General features: G+C 34.5%; 1 protein-coding gene across 1 annotated transcript in view; it reads left to right on the top strand.

Moving 5' to 3' along the window:
• The window catches only part of LOC142348013 (uncharacterized), a 104,396-nt gene that overhangs the window by 48,544 nt on the left and 40,116 nt on the right, over window positions 1–15,736 (top strand). The gene's annotated exons all lie outside the window — the stretch shown is intronic.

The following is a 15,736-nucleotide window of genomic DNA, read 5'->3' on the forward strand; positions in this document are numbered from 1 at the left end:
GACATTTGTTTGCATTAAAATCATAAGTTATAGCGTCCTTTGAAATGTGTTTTCAAAATAATTTAGAAAATATTCGGCCGTTCATAGGTTTCTAGAACCAAATTTTCCAAACTATGAACTCTGTTGCAATATCAGGACTCAATAATAGTGTGTTTTTTGTAGCAAAAGATATTTTTTCTAAAGGTTTTGACGACAGTCATTTTTCAGCTTTCTGGCAGCCCACCCGCGCTCGTATTTTGGCTCTACCAGAATTATCATAGATCTCCTTATTGATCTCCCAATAGATGATATGCAATAAGTTACACTTTTCTGATGTTATTTTAGGATTAAAACTTTCAACACACTATCTCGCGAGCGTTGCTTCCTATTACTTATAGCCACTCTTTGCAATAAAAATGTTATTCTCAACCCAAATTGTCTCCGAGTGTTACAATCAATTGGTGTTCGTGGCCTTTCCTTATTAATATTCGAAGCTCCACCAAACCCACAATAATCACACAAAAATCAATAAGTAACTAGAAGCTGCCAACTCACCATCTTCCCGTGGCCAAATTTCGGTTATGTTTCTTATCTTGTATTTTTACATATAAATTTGGTGTAATGTGAGCTCACCCTAAGAGATCCCGGAAGCAAAATACCATTTTGTTCAAATCTCGTTATATTATTGCTTTTATTGCCTTTATTGTCTTTCCTCATATCGATTATTGCTTTCTCTTTTTGTTGAACCTGTTGCTTGACATTTTGGGCCCTTCCATAAATTCCTCTAACTCTTCGCAGTTGTTGTTAATACCCGAAGAAAAAGGCAATTCTTGAAAACTACGAGAGAGAGAGAGAGAGAGGATCTGAATTTTGCAAAGAGCACAAACATTTTTATTGTACGAGATTTTTTCGACCGAACTTTTCTACAACACGGTTTTATCCTGGAACATAAGTCTCGGCGGTGTATCACTATTCTCCGGCTGAAATTGCCGCTTCAACAGTAAAACTTCAGTCGCCTTATATTGTGGGAAATTTGAGGCGCTTGCAAATATTCATTGGTGAATATTGCGAGGAAGAAACTCGTGGATTCCGGTAAAAAGTAAACTAATAAATCATCAGCCTGTTTTGTATTTGGCAAAATTTTTGGAGTAGCCCAACTGAAACAAGTTGGTCCCAAACCGTGCTTCACCTTTTCAGCAGTCAGTTTTCCTGTGCAATCTTTCTTCGTCTGTTAGAGCAGGACCAAATGAAACCTTTGATGAGTGCAACGGTTGTGTTCCATAAAATTGCATTGTCCTGGCTATTTTAGTGCAATTTAAGCTTCATCAGGTTTCCTTTATGTCGACCCTTTATATTAAGCGACGTAGAAAAGTAATCGATACTGATAACGGATACTTATCATAACGGATACTCTCAAATTGTAATTCCTCATCTGTTTTAACTTCAAAGTCCTTAATCTGCGTTTCAGGACTTTAGTTTGAAGATGAAAGTTCCAAAAATCTTCACGAGACAAAACAACTTAGCTCGCTCAATAAATTTTTAATTTTTAAAATTTTAATAACACCAATTGAAAAAAAGAAGTGACGTCTTCTTGGTATTCCATTTTCGAAAATTTTAAGTGAACGAAACTAAATCCTCCGCGATAACAACTACTGGCTCGTGATTAGAATCTTAAACCCATTTTGTTTCACAGCAATTTCTTTTTCTAACAACAGGAAAAATGACAATAAGTCCATAAAAAATTATCCAAACGCTGGCAACAAATATTGAATACTGTTGAGCTACAATAGATTATAGTTAAAACCGTTAAACTTAAATAATTTTTCCTTAGCGTGATCGTCATATAATTGATTTATAACACAGTTGATTTTTTTTTGTTATTTGAAAGCTCTTTCTTCAACGCTTTGGTATCTTCACCATAATTAGTCAAATAATAGGTCCCAGTTTTACCTCTAACTCCGCTTTCTTCCGGGATTTTCCAGTGAGATTTTGTGTCGACAAAACTGGCAATCGGTAATTCTCTCTGCACTGCTCCGGAAATGACCATTTAAAAAGGTACATCCAACACATCTAACAAAAAGCTCTCAAATGTTGCATCGACTTTTTCCTGAGATTACTTAAAGAAATTGTGAGCATTGATTCTTTTGATGCCCACACTTTGCCCCTGACATGTTTTTTAGGGCAAGATTATTGGTTTTATGCCAGACTGTCATTTCCTCATATCCTTGTATAGCACTAATCCAACCCCGAAGACATTTGGTTACTTTAAATGTGCTCGGGGTTGTTGTTATTCAGGTCACATTGGTCTGGCGATTTTGTCTTATTTAGTTGGACGAGTATAGCCGCTAGCAATTCCTACTTTTTCACCAAGCTTTCATTCCTGAAAACCGTCACTAGATCACATACCTGCTAAAAATTTGACCTTTTCTGAAACACAAGGGAGCAACTTTATGACAAAACTGGAAATCACATTGACCTTCCGTTTGATGTTGTTCAACTATTCAGTCGACTGAATTGTCGAGCTCTCTAGATATGTCACCAACTCATGCATCCTCTGTTTGACTTGCAACAGAAACTCCAAAAACTTCTTTTGATGGGGACAAAACTAAAAAACTAAGAATTAGAAAAACTCACACCAATATCAAACCGATATCACTAAATTATCAAATCGATATCAGTTAATTTAGACGAAAATGATCAAGAAAATTTTAATGGAAACTAACGTAACTAAACAATTTCACCCTCTGGCAAATTACGGTATAGCATGACAGTCACATTCCTTCTTTCGGCAACCATCTTCTAACTGGCATCACACTATGGTGCTCAAGCGTCAAGATGTGTTTCTTCTCTGATTCTCAAAGATGTGTTTCATAGATTCGGAAGCACTGTTTGATAAAGTTTTGAGTACGCCATCTTTTGTTTATGAAAAACCTTGTTTCTGTACCTGTGGTTTGCTTTAACTTATTCGATTGAATCAAATGTCACCAAGCTTGCAAATAAGGGTCAATGATATGGACGACAACTTTCAATGGTCTTGACTAGCCAATATTACTTAGAATCCATTCTGAATGCCTGAAACGGAAATCAAAAACGATAAAGAGAACTTGAAGTCAGTAGAGGTTTCAGTCGGAATTAAGGTCAAATAAAAATGGCACAAATTATCCCGCTAAACTTTTAACAGATCTAAAGAAAAAAACAATGTGGATATTATGGAAAACAAGTACAATTAAAATTTACAACAGTTAGGTATATCTTTCTGAAAAACGTACAATCTAGAAGAGATTTGAAGGGCTGCTCAAGCACCATTTGGCATACTGTCCCTCATCTTTTGAATGCAAAGCCAGAGCTGAACAAAAGTTAAGTATACATCTCCAATGTTTGTTTTCTTAAGCCTGGCAATTCTTTTATTTGACTGCTCAATTTGCGCTCTCAGATCACAAATTTTACCCCAAATTGTCGTCCGCTGCTTGTCGTTATCGGTCAGTCTTAAGCGTGATAAAGCGTGACAATTTGTAAGATTCTTTAACACATTCAAAAAAGACAATTTTGGTGTGCCGCATCTTTTAATTTAAAAAAATTAGAAATACGTTTTTAAAAAAATTTAAATTAATCATCTCATAAAACGAATCCTACAGCTCCATCTAGTCAATTTTTTTTATATAAGCCTCACTCCAGCTTTGCACCTTCGGTACCAAGCTTGGCCTATTTTGAATAAGACTTGAGCCCATTGCAGATGTCTTTTTCAAAAAGGTATATCCTAGTTATATCACATAGTTATCTTTTCAGGCGGAATTTGGCCTACTAATGCACCAGCAACCTTTTATATCGAGGCCTTTACAGAGCTAACAACTTCTGGATTGAAAAAATTTCCTATAAACTGTAGCAGAATTTACAATTCGAGCCCTTCAAAACTTCAAAAGGGCGCGTTTTGATGCCAGATCAAGGTACTCTGCTAATTTCATTTTGAAGTTCTGACTATGTTCTCTCGAGCCACAAGAATACTACATGTTCCTATCACTAACTTCTACAGAGACAAGTGAGCTTTACTTCAATGCTAAACTAGGCTAAAGTTTAGCACATACAAAACCTTGATCCCATGATACTCCACTATTTTTAAAATATGTTGATCGCATAAATTGCAAAATTACGCTCCATAAAACTATTTTTGACAGACTGTGCTAAAACATTTTTGGTTTCAATTTTTACATACAATGGTAAAACCAAAACCCCAAACAGGCTCAATACAACCAACTACATAAGTCAATGGTGATGCACTCTGTTTAAAATTTGTTATTCGCTGAACTCGAAAAACTAATTTGCTTTCTTAAAAAAAAACTTTTTTCTATACAAGCTACACCAAAAGTTTTTTAAACTGTACATACACGCGTTAAAATCATCAACATGTTTTGTTTTATTTGACCAACTGCTTTTTTGAATTTTTTTGTTTTTAATATACATACAATGGAATTACGCCATACCAATTTTGATTCCATCTGACCAAATCCTGCAACCGATAAAAATTCACCTCTTTTTGAAGTTTGTTCTTCGCTAAATCCAAGATTCCGCCCCAAAATTCCAATTTTTTTTGACAGGTAATACTATGAATACACAGGTCACACTCCATATCATGTTCTCTTCAATTTCAACAACCCTTTGACCGAATGGACACCCTATTCTTTTTTCAATTATTCACTGAGTTTGCTAAATTGCATCTTAGAAAAATTTTCTAGACAGACTGAACCAAAAAATAATATTGTTTTAAACTGTACGTACAAAAGGTATACTCTATGCAATTTTTGATCCAAGTTGAACAAAGGGTTTTTCAGACATGTTTTTTCAAAAAACCCTTTGTTTAGCACAAACTACACCAAGTATAATACATACCAAGTTTGGTCTGTTATGCCAAAGTCCTTGACATGATGTAATTGCACTATTTATTTAAAAAACTGTGACAAAAAAATTCGGAAAACAAAGTCAAAGTTTTTCATTACTACTTGGACGAGCTGTACCAAAAAACCTTTCAATTTTATATTCTACATGATCAGGGTGTAATCAATATTGACATTGGTCCAGCTGGAACAACTCCAACTGGATCAACCTTTTAATATGCACTATTCTTCAATTAATTTATTCGTTAACTGCACAAATTTACGTCTTAAACCTATCTTTTTTTTCTAGAGAAGCTTTGCAAAACCCTTTTTGATTTACACTCGAAACAAACAGGGTACACTCTATACTAATTTTATTCCTTTCGAGCAAACCCTTGAAGCGCTGAAAATCAACTACTTCTGAAATATGTTTTTTCACGAAACTTGCAAAAGTACGTCTGGAACGCTTACTTTTTTTCTGGAAAAGCTATACCGGAAATTCGTTTTTGTATTTAACCTTTATACACTTTCGAGATACTTTCCGCGGATTCTTAGTAGATTTTTATTTAAGTAGTTGTGATTTCCGCGACTGCTTAGTCAGAAGCTTCAGTAACCTAGTGTCTGTGATTTTCGCGGACTCTTACTAGGTTTAAAAAATAAAAGTGGTTGTGATTCTCGCAACTGCTTATGCATAAGGGTAAGAAACTGAGTGTCTGGGATTTCCGCGGACATTTTTAGATTCTGTACATAATTATACCATTTACAATAACCTTCCAAATTAGCACATCGTGAAAGCTGCGTAATAACTCCAAAAAGCGGAGGAAAAACGTGGTGACAACAAATATTCAAGAACTTGCATTTTTTTTAGCTGTTTTTCTCATTGCGTGTGTTCTTAAGACCAGATGAATGAGGTTGCAACGCAATCAGTATACTAATGCGATTACTTCTGCAGAATTTTCGATCGATTACTACGATATTTTCTGAACTTGAAACTTTCCTAGCCGAGACATCAGAACCCGAAGTAATAGCACTTACTGAAACTTGGCTTTCAAAAAGCCACCTCATGATTATTTTTCTTTAAAAAATTATCAAAATTTGGTAGTCGCTAACAGGGAGAAAAGAGGTGGAGGTGTTGCATTTTATGCTAGGAAAAATCTTGCCTATAAAATTGTTGCAAAGCTTGAGCTGAATGAATTGCAGATTCTTGCAATTTTTTTTACATCCGTTTACATTTTTAACAGTTGTGTACAAACCGCCTTCTACAAAATGTGGTTTTCTGTTAAACCAGCTGACAGAATACATACTCAACTTAAACATACCCTTGGGTCAGAAACACTTGGTTTGTGGGGACTTCAATATAGACTTGCTTCGTAGCAGTAGTGCATCCGAATTGCTTAAAGGCACATTAGGACTCTTTGAGTTAGAAAGTATGAACTCGGAATCAATAACCAAAACATGTAGAGGCGGAGGCATTCAATAACCTTTGCTTTGCTAATCATGACGTAACAGTGTCCATTGTAGAAACGGCTATAACAGATCATTTCACTGTACTTGGTGATACACAGATTGAGATTTGCATTGATTATAAAGAAAAATGCAGCTATAGGTGTTGGAAAAAACTAAAAAATGAACAAACACTATTAAATATGAACTTTGTTTTACAATATGAATTAGTAAAGAATGCTAAAATTTTTACGTATGGAACAAGTGAGGTAGCGTTCACAAAGTTTTTTGAGATTCTTGCTCAAGTTTTGAACAAAAATGTTCCGAAAGAAACAAAAAAGTCTACTAAGAGACCGAAGAATGTTGGGTGGATAATAAGGTTAAAAAATGTCAGCGCAAGAAAAAGCTATATCAGGAATACATTCACTGTAAAACACAAGAAAAATGGTTAAAGTTCAAGCAGCAGCAAAACAAAGCCAAAGCAGTTTTAAGACAGTCTAAAAGAAAGTACTTTGATGTACATCTCTCCTGCAAGGAAGAACAAGGGAATAAAAACTTTTACAAAACAATGAAAAACATGAAAACCACAGCTGCAAGTCTCAATGATAATGACCTTAGCCCAAATTGTTCATTACTTTCTTCAGCACAATAGGATCTGACTTAAACAGTAAGTTTGACTCTAGTCCAAATTTCTCCCTTATTGACAAAGTATCAGCAACTATGTTACTTCTTGGCAATAATGAAAAGGAAATAGAGTTTTTTATAGATAAATTATCAAACAAAATCTCTGAGGACCATTATGGAATCAGCAACAAATTCCTTGAAGCAGTAAAATGCACCTAGCACAGCTTTTGACTGACTTATTAAAACGATCAATTGCAGACGGCATTTACACAAACTGTTTGAAAACAGCCAAAGTTGTTCCTATACACAGTTCCGGAGACAAGAGCGTTTGTTCTAATTACAGAACTATTTCCTTATTACCTACTGTAGGAAAATTTTTGAAAAAATTCTCAAGTCGAGAATAGTAGACTTTCTGGACAAAAACAGCGTCTTTACAGATAAACAGTTTGGCTTTCGCAATAAAAGAAATACATTGGACGCTATAGCAATTGTGATAGATAGCTTAAGCTCAGACAAAATCACTAGTACAAAAAGCTGTTGCGCATTTTTGGATCTAAAAAAGGCCTTTGATACCATAGATCACAACCTGTTGTTGAAAAAGTGTGAACTTCATGGTCCTAGAGGCCATGTTCTAGAATTAATTACTTCCTACCTTACTGACCGAAAGCAGTTTGTACTAAACAACAGCCTAAGGTCTAGAGTTTTAGCAATAAACTGTGGGGTTCCACAAGGCTCACTTTTAGGACCCATTTTGTTCCTTTTGTATATAAATGACATGCCGAAAGTCTGCCATACTCTTAAGGTCACTCTTTTTGCTGATGACAACTGTTTGCATTGTAGTTACGATAACAAAAACATTGATTGCGTACAACAAGATCCAACCAAAATTGAGAAGTGGCTTGGTGAAAATAAACTAACGTTAAATCAACAAAAAACGTACTTGTTGACCCCGAGCTCTCCATTGCTAACTAATGGGGCCAACTTTTCTTTCAATGGTGTGACTATTGCCTATGCACAATGTGTCAAGTATTTGGGATTACATATTGATTTGAACCTAACTTTTAAAGAACATGTTAAGTTCGTTCAAAAAAAATTTGTGGTAACATTTAACCGCTACGATATTTCAGACAGTTCGTAAGTCAAAAACGAATGCTGCATTTATACAAGATCTACATACAACCTGTTGTCCAATATGGAGTTCTGATTCATGGCTCTGCTAATAAAACAGATATCTTGGCGCTTGAAAAAATACAAATACTGGTGTGGAGAATACTCTTTGGTGTTAAAAAGTTTAGTTCAATTAACAACATAAGAAAAAAGCATCGTTTACTATTAATACGTGAACTGCATGTTTATGAACTGATGAAGTGTCTGAGTAAAATTATAAGAAATGAACATAACACAGAGTTAAATGATGTCATTTCCAAAGATGAAACAGAAGTTATTACTAATGATTCAAAAAGAATCAAAACAATTCAAAATCGGTCAAAAGGCACTAAGCAAGAAAGCAAAATTCTTAAGTGGCGCTTACGCAAACTGTTTAATGTTTTAGTGAAATGGGATGTCAGCATTGTCTTATAAATTGTTCAGTGTAAATCCAAACAACTGCCGCATTTACTTCATGATCTGAAAGATAATTACATTTGTGACAATGAGGAACTCATAAAGGCTTTTTGGTAAGACTTCGCTCTTTTGGTGTTTTTTTTTTGTTTCTGTATTAAAATCAAAGATGAATTGTGTTTTTTCCTGTTCAGTTTTTAACTTTTGATTTAGTTCGGGGGATGGGTGTTGGAGGTAAAGAGAATCGTACAACCCATAAAGAAACAATTTGCTATTAGGCACCACTTGACAGGCTTAATGCCTTATTGGTGTCCTTTCAGATACATTTAGATACAAAAATTGTATTTACAGTATCTGAGAACAATTTATTATTATACTGCATTTTTAGTTTGGTCCGATTTCAACAATTCCTTAGCCAGGTGAAAATGCCTCATTTTGGTATACCATTTTGTTTTACCCTCTACATACACAGGGCACACTTCATTCTAGTTTTTTCTTGATACGATGAAAATATACAAATTCAAAACTTTATTAAGATAATCAAAATCTTTTGTACAAAAGACCAACTTCTCTCCTTAACAATAAAATCAGTCGTCCTACCACATAACAAGTATCGCAAAGTTTCGACCAAAATGATATTTTTTTCAAGAGAAGCTATATTGAAAACTCTGTTCGCCTTAAACTCTTTATACACCAGGTATACTCCATTCTACATTTTGTTCAATCTGGGCAGTTCTTTGGCTGGAGTAACATCTAGGGTAAGACCTGCAGAATCATCAAAACACAGATTATGTGAATTATAGGTAGAAAACATTGTAAACTTCAAATTAGGCTTGAAAACACTGTTAAGCATATCTTGTGACTTCCAACAGCTGAACGTTGATCTATCTTTTTCCGGCCCCGGGCATAGTATACATCTATTAGGCCTCCTGGCGCGCGTGGTATTTTGATAACAAAACATGCTTTCTAAAAGCGAATCCGACGTTTGCCTGAAGTGTGTATTTAAAGTGTATCTTACAGAAGAAGACCGAAACATCAAATAATCAAAAGTTATCAAAATTACTAACAAGATCACATACGACTCTGAGTACTGAATCAACTAATGGCAGCAACAAGAACTATAATAAAAACCAATTGGAGTGCCAATTGGCTTGATGATTGATTATTTTAATAGAAATTGCCAAATCCAATTCGAAATGACGATATTTTTCAAATAAGCTCTTCTATCCCCTTCTGCCGTCTCTCAAAAATCTCCCAAGCTATTGAGCCGTATATTTTTATCTCCCCCCCCCCCTTGGCAAACAAACTTATCGCCATGCAGATTTTGTCCATTTGCATCATCCTCAGGGTTACTTTCAGACATCTGTCCAGATTTGAAATCATCTTTTATTGTCGCTGTAGGATCCAAAAGCAGTCTTGCAGTGTGTCCTGTGGCTTCTGTTTCCCCAGTGAAACCTTTTTTCGCTGGTAAGCGACTGCAGAGGCTGCTGGGTGTGCGGCAAGGTCTCTAATTTTTTTGCCAGTGGTGTGTTTCTACGCATTTTGCCGTGCTAGTTATATCCCTCTACTCCAATCCGCGCTTATATGAACAAATTTGATACATTCCATCGCTGGACACCACATGCGCAACTACTAATACATTTCTGTAAAGAGACAACGACACTTTGTACTCAAAAACAAGTTCCAATTCAATTGAAGTGCAATAATCATAGAAGATATCGACAATAAAAAACTAAGAGTACGAAATCTGCAGTGGATCTGGCAGTGGGATCGTTCGTTGGACCACCAGAGATCAGCCTAAAGTCAAGTTAAAGGTTTCGAGACTGTACAAATTAAAGTTGTTTTGAAATCAAGAGAAATAAAGCTATTGTCGTGAGCAAAAGTTTGGAAGACTGGCTTTGGAAATGACCATGTTTCTAACCCACGGTCCAAAATGAGTGATTTTTGGCACTCTTCGAGTGGAGCAAATAAACTTTACTTGGGGTTCGATGTACATAAGAGAGAAGTAAATCAGCTGAGCGATAATTTGAGCTACGGAGCCCTTTTTAAATATCTCTATGCTTGCAGTTTTAATTACAAACAAATTTAATTTTGCATTTTTATTTTCAAATTTTCTACCTCGAGTAGGTAGAATTATACAATTTAAAAATAAAACTTAGAGTTTTGTAATTTTTAGACGAAATAATTTGGAGTAAAAATATAAATTTGAAAAAAAAAAACGTCAAGAGGTTCGCCTTTTCTTTTTTTGTTCCATTTTCCATTTCACCCAAAAGTTTTATAAGCGAGTATTTTTTTACAAAGTTTGAGTTTAGGAGCGAAATAACGATCAAACAAATGCTACGTTACTCTTCTAAAATGACTATAACTATCTTGAAGACAAGTCATTTGAAAGTTTATGATATCGGAAATAACAAATTCTTTTCCGAAGAAGCTCCACCAAGAGTCTAAACAAACCGAGGGTAATTCCATACAAAGTTTGGCTTACCTTGAACAACTTTTTGATCTACGGAAATTCACTCTTTTTATATATTTTTTTCCAAATCTTGCAAAATTACGTCCAAAATGGATAGCTTTTTTGTGATTCAAACAAGTTATACAATTCTTTCATTTGTTACACATAGTTTACCTCATTCCAACTTTGCTTCAAATTAGTCAAGATCTTTAGACGATTAATATCCAACACCTTTCAAATATTTTCTTTGCTAAGTTTTCAAAAAACTGTAGGGAGAGCTAACATTTTTCCACGCAAACTACACCAATTTTTTTCAATCTGTTCACAAAGGGTACACTCCATGACCAATTTAGTTCAAGTCGAACTACTGCTTGAGCAGGTGAAAATCATGCACATTTAAAATTTGTTATTTGCTGTTTTCAAAAAATTGCCTCGAAAATACTGAACTTTTTTAAGCTGAATTTTCTTCAGGATCCGCCAAACTAAAAATTAAAACAAAATAATATAAGAAAAATTTTTAAGTGAAAGAATTACTTCAATTTTGGTACGCCAAAAGTACGCATTTTTGGTTTAACTGAAAATTTTCCTTGACTCGATGAAAATCTAATATTCCAAAAAGAATAATTATACGAACTACACAAAAATCAATTATTGCTTGTTTTCCTTTCCCACTTGCATTGAAAAGTTATCATATAATAGGTGGTTCGCTTTGAATAACTGTGAAGCGGTTGAATTACATATTTTAAATTCCAAGAGAGGACATAAGCGGCATGTCCTAAAAGTACCAAAAAAAAACGCAATTTTCTTGAAGGCACTCCACAAATTGTAATATTGCTGTTTCAGTCATATACAGATATTATAATTCTTTTGTTTAAAAACTTAATTAGAAAAACTGTGGCGTCTCATACTCATCACACAAGCGTGTAACACTAGCATTCTTAGGAATTAATTTTTTATATTTTGTTAGCAGAGTGAATTTTTGTATATTATTACCATGTGCGTTTGAAACATGAAACATTTTTTCGCATCACACAGACGAAAAAGAGTACTCTATATGGAAATTCCAATCAGTGTTTTTCACTTTTAAAGTGGAAGTTCAGATGTGTGGATTGCTTTTCACCGCAAAATATGTTCAACTGAACCGCTAACCGCAAAACTTCTTGTAATCAGATTTACACAATTTGGGACAGCATTTTGCACCTTAACGAACGGGAAGCAATAATTACTTTCAAAAGAAGCAGCTTTCACGTTTAAGTGAATAGGTCTAAAATACACCAATCATTACTAGATTTCACAAATCAGCACAAATAGTAAACGAAACAGGGGAAGCATAATCCACAAAGCATACAAATTTAAGATAAGAAAGACGGAAAAGTCAAAGAAAAATAAACTAAGCGCCAGATTATTTGCGCAAAAATCCCTTGTTGCAGTTTTGAACGTTGAAGAAAGTGTTTTGGTCGTACCTGCCGCCCATTTAAAGAATCGAGAAATAGAGCTTGCAAAAAAAGCATGAAACCAGCAAATTGTAAAATTGAAAATTTGAAATAAGATAAGAAAGACAGGAACAAACAAAGGAACACAAATTAAGCGGCAGATTATTTGGACAATATCCCTCATTGCTGTTTTAATTGTTTTAAAATGTTTTAATAATACCTCCGCCTGTTTAGAAAATCGAAAAACAGAGCATGGAAAAAGAGCATGAAGCCGGCACATAAAAAAAATTTGACTTAAGATAAGAAAAACGGGAACAAACACAGGAACACAAATTAAGCGGCATATTAACTGCACAATAATCTCCCTTTTTGAAAAAACTGTTAACTCATATTAAAGAACTATATGTCCAATCTGTTGTTTTTACCGAGGAAAAAAGTAAGATCTCAAGAAAGTAGATACCGTAAAACAAAGAAAACACTTCCAATGTCGAAAAAGTGTGTACCATAATGTGAATTCCAGTATAAAGTTCACGTTCTACAAAAAACCCTTTCCATAATTTTTCTAGCGCTTATCTTAAATGTCTTATAGTCGCTTCCCTTCAAATAGGTTGAAAAAATTTAGCAAAAGTCCTTGCAGACAAGCGTAACTAGTTTTCACATTTAATTTATCCTATTTTGATTGTTAAGGCTCTTGATTGCCTTGTAAAAAATCACTTTCGCAAAATTTAGGTGCATTTTTTTACATTAAAAGAAGGCGACTCCTGTAATCACCTGCAAAATTTTTTGGAAGTAGATTTTTTTCGGTACGGATAGACGCTCGTATCGATAGACGGAAAATGTCTGTTAGATCCAAAAAAATGATGAGCGTACAAACGGCTAGATACTGCACGAATGTTTGGTGACTGCGGGAAAATCTGAAAAAAAACGCAAAAAGTCTGGTGACCAAGAACAAACGAAATTGCAATGAACGCACAAAAATCTGGACATAATAGCTTTCTTGGTTGAACGGTCTGGACATAGATGCTTCCCAACTTGGACGCTCTGGGCATACTTGCTGACGTTTGGGACTCCAGCCTGGTTTATATGTTTTTTTGAGAAAATAACACTTGATGAATTTTCAGTTTTTGCTGTGTTTTGTCACATTTTATCAGCTATGAATTGCGAGGAAGTTCCCGATATATCTCCATGAATCATGCTGTTGTGACCTCAATAAAGGATTTAAAACGAAATTTTGCGCTAGAGAAATTTTTTATGGAGGGTTTATTTTTTTTTCTTGACGCACTAAACTGTTTTTCTCAACCTGTTTGTTTTTTTTTGTTGTTCTTGAAAAAATGCGTTCAAAAAACTTCTTTTTAATTAGTACGCTATACAAAAAATTCTTTTTGTTGTACATTTTACCTACACAGGGTATTCTTCCTGCTAATTTATGTTTACTTTGAACAAATCTCTAGCCCACGAGAAAGCACTAATTTTTGCAATATATATTATTCGTCAGGTTCGCAAAACTATGTCTCAAAAACTAAATTTTTTCTGGGCAATCATTATTAAAATTTTTTTGGTTTCACACTGCCAAGAGACGGCGTGCTTTTAGTAGTAGCTTTGTTTTATTTGAACAACTCTTGAATTCAATAGAAGCGCACTACTTTTTATATGTTATTTTCTAAAATTGCAAAATTGCATCTGAAAAACTCACTTTTCTATATACGCTATACCAAGTTTTCTTTGTTTAACCTTCGACATGCACAGTTTATAATCCTAGCTAAGCTTATATCAGGTTGAGCAAATCCTCCAGCCAGTGATTTTTTCACTAACTTCAAAAATCGCTACATTCGCAAATTTACGTCTAAAATACCATCAGGTTCTAGGCAAATTACATTTTATTTGTTTTACTCTCTGCAAACACGAGCAAAGTGCCAATTTTAGTTGATTTTGAACCAATCTTTGACCCCCTGAGAAATGATTTGCTGACAAAACTATCAATTTATGTATAAACAACAGATTTTTCGTGATGAGCCGCCAAACCAAAAACTAATTCTTGTTTAAGTTTTTAAAAACAAAAGAATTACTCTACGCAAAGCTTAACTTTTTGATCAACTACCTGAAGCGATTGAATAACACAACTTTAATTCTAAGATAGGCGGAATGTCTTGAAAAGATATAAAAAAAACTAAATTTCTTCAAGGCAATCTACAAAATGTCATGATGCTGCCTCAGTCATTTACAGATCCGTTGATTCGATCCTAAAAATAGATTAAAGAGCTGTAGAGTCTCAATTTTTTTCACCAACTGGCAAAACTCCATATCAATTTTTAGTTCGACTTGCAAAAAATTTCTGACCCTATACAACGTGACTGTTTTTCAAAGGTATTTCGCATTCGAAAAAATTTTAAGAACCGTATAAACAAATTTTTTTACTCAGAATGACCCTAAAAGCAATCATTTCTCGTTACTCGATATCTAATTCATTACTAAAGATATGCGATATGGAATTTTTTGTTGTTTATGACTCCCCATAGTGGAAAAACTAATTCATACTAATTCTGAATCAACAAAAAAATTGCTCGAGCCCTTGAACTTTCAATCCTTTTCAAGAGGAGACATACAAAAACAAGTTTTAATCGCTGGATATGAACAAACAGAAAACCCGTTAGACAGTAAATTTTTGGTGGAAGCTTGAATTACTGGACCTGAATGCAGGAAAATCCGTTAAGCGGACGTAACTTTTGTGAACGCAAAAAATTCTGCACATGAACATCACGAGCGTATCACGAGCGTCTACCAGTACCGAAATTTCCAATTAAATGTACATGTTTTTAAAGCAGACTTCACTTTCGTATGTTAATACATTGTGCGTTTGAAACTTGAAACATAGTTTCGCATTTCACAGGCAAATAGTGATCAGATTTACACAATTTGAGACCCCATTTTACACGTTTGCGAACGGGAAGCAATAAATAATTTCTGAGGAAGCAGCTTTCACTTTTAATTGAATAATTCCAAAATACCCCCAAATATCACTCGATTTCACAAATCAGCACCGATAGTTAACAAAACAGGGGAAGTTTAATCCAAAAAGCACAAAAGTTTAAAGTAAAAAAGACGGAACAAGCAAATGAACATAAATTAAGCGGCAGATTATTTGCATAATATGTTTCAGTCATATCTGCCACATGTTTAAAATTCCCAACGTGGATGAAATCTTGCGCTAGAGCAATATTATTAATGGCTTCAAATCGAATAATCTACTAGATCGATAAGCATGGACCCCTGTATTTAATGAAATGTCAATCAGTCGTTTTTTGTTTATGTGCCTTTTGAGAAAAATTTGATGTGATCTTTTCCATTTGTCCCCCCCCCCCCCCAGTACTTTATGCACC

This window comes from Convolutriloba macropyga, chromosome 10 (genome assembly GCF_964194025.1).
Source record: "Convolutriloba macropyga chromosome 10, txConMacr16.3, whole genome shotgun sequence".
Lineage (NCBI taxonomy): Eukaryota > Metazoa > Xenacoelomorpha > Acoela > Convolutidae > Convolutriloba > Convolutriloba macropyga.